The following is a 2,500-nucleotide window of genomic DNA, read 5'->3' as shown; positions in this document are numbered from 1 at the left end:
CTAAGGGCGATGACCTGACTGGTGCATTTAATGCATGTTTATCTGACTTCTCGCGGTTTTGTATTTTAGTTAACTTGTAACAAACGTCATATAAAATAAATAAATAAATAAAACAAAATAATTAAATAAAATGTCCTCTATTCATCCCCAAGAGGAAATTTGTCTTTAGGGTCTATTCCAAAGGAAGACTGGAATAACCCAGGCGTCCGCCGCAGAGCAGCGCCGCTAAGTGAGCTAGGACGAGGTGACTTGCTCAAGGCCACACAGCGCAGTGGTGGGTGATTGAACTCGGTACCTTTCGGATACAAAACAAATACCGTACCGCTGAGCCACGCTGCCCCCGTATGCGATGGGTCCTGCAATTTTCTTTTGTAAAAGTTTTTGGTAAATATAATATGGTCCTTTTTGTTACACATTAAAGTAGTTCTTAATTAAGACCAGTTTTGTTTAATGTTAAGATGACCCTGAAAATGTTCGTTATTAGTTATTAGTCGATACAACAACAACCCTAAAACTGTCAATGTATTTCTCCTTTTTTTTAAAAATATTTTTGATAGTTTTTTTATGTGTGAGAATCTAATATTCAACGATACAAACATGTTTGACATTGATACTTGTTATTAAACGAATTTTGACGGCACCGCAGAGAATCAACGACTTGCACAACGTTTCGGTTTCCGTTTGATGCTCTTTCTTCAAAACAGGTGGTGCATTTATTTATCTTTAGGCTGACAGCAAAAATGTACATCACCATTTGAACACTTCAATTCATGGTTCTTGTGGTCTACGTCGTCAAATTCTGATATTATGCTGATGGGCGGGAATTCTATGTCTCATAAGACTGTATAGTTCAGTCATTGTTTAGACTGCAGGAATTGCTTTGTTACTCTTTGGATATGATGCTAGTCTATCGCAAAATACTTTCCCTCATATATAACAGACCTAGCTACCCAATTTCTGCTGGATAGTCCAACAATCCTCTTCTGATCATAGAGGCACATAGGACATCCGCTAGATATCTCCATTCTTTATTTTTTATTTGTTTTGTTTTTTGTTTTGTTTTTTTTTGCTGTCGGCTGGTTTTGATGAGGCTGTTTTCCAGGACAGACCTGCATTCTTTATTTCTGTTTCCATTGTCCTTCGCCGGTTTTCTTTGGGTCTCCCCTGCATCCTCTTCCCATCTGTTGTCCAGTACAGGGCTGTCTTCGGAAGTGAGACTTTTATAGTTAGAGACGCAAGAAAAAATTCGACCAGGGATCGATAACGGTCCCATTGCTTTTTTGGCGAGTGTTCTATCACTAAGCTATCTGGGCCCTTGTGTCAGTTGGCGCTGTGCAAAAATGTTATTACACAATTTTACTAGTATTGTTGTGGGGGTCCCGATAACTGGATAGGTTGAAAGAGTCTAGCTTCACTTGCAAAGGGACCGAGATCGATCCCTGGTACTGTCGACTTTTTGGAGGGCCTCCCTGTCGATCCAGTAGTGATTGGGTAGCGGGTCTGTTAGATCTGGCGAAATATATTTTGCGATAGACTTGCGACACATCCAAAAGGTAGCACGAAATCACTATTGTTAATTTCACGCCATAGAAACAAGGATAAACTCCTGCTCCATAGGCCTAGTGATTCTGAAGGGCTCCTAGTATTAATAGGCACTGAAAAAAATATGTATTATATGTACATTAATATATATTGCATGTATATTATATGTATATTAATCTGTACATTTTAACAGTGGATAAGACTTTACATTAAATTACTATTGGTGATTAAAGGTAAATATCTTGTAGCTTGCGGAATAGGATGACAGATTATAACATAAATATAATGGGCACAAAGAAAATCCCGCTGAAAGTATTATCGCTGTCTAATGGATTAAGATTTATTATACAAAAAGATTCATGTCACTAAAATTATTCTGCATGAAAAATTATTTTTTTCTATCTATCTGATTTATAAAATCTCACCGTGCCAAAAGTATAAATCATATTGTCCTTGAAATTAATCTCTATGATAACAGTAGTCTAATGGAAATTCATCACGTATGTTTGAACAATGACAAGGTATCAAAACACGATACTCCTCGCTGCTTCAGTACTGAGTATCGTTATATCAAGGGGTTTGTGTCACGAAAACGAAGGCAAAAATCGATGTAAAGTGCGAGTAAAACAGTAGTCGTACAGTGGATTTGTTTCGGTCAATGCAAAAGAGGGAGAGAATGATGGATAGAGCGAATGAAAAGGAGGATATATGCAATCAGAGGGTGAGAGAGTGATAAAGAGTTTTTGCAAGTTGTTTGTCAAATAATTTCTTGCAATAAGTTATCATTGTACGAGTATGATAATTGACTGTGATAATCAGTTCCAAACATAACGGCTGTCACAAACTGTGATAAGTCGTACACTTTTGGGACGGCCATTTATACAAGTAGGTATTGTTTTTACAACTACTTGAACAGTTCAAGCTTCACTGTTATGTGTCCGAAATAAATAAATATATA

This window comes from Berghia stephanieae, chromosome 4 (genome assembly GCF_034508935.2).
Source record: "Berghia stephanieae isolate SIO BIC M18660-M18661 chromosome 4, UCSD_Bste_1.3, whole genome shotgun sequence".
NCBI classification, from domain to species: Eukaryota; Metazoa; Mollusca; class Gastropoda; order Nudibranchia; family Aeolidiidae; genus Berghia; species Berghia stephanieae.
The sequence above is the reverse complement of the archived record's forward strand: the minus strand, read 5'-3'. Positions refer to the sequence as shown.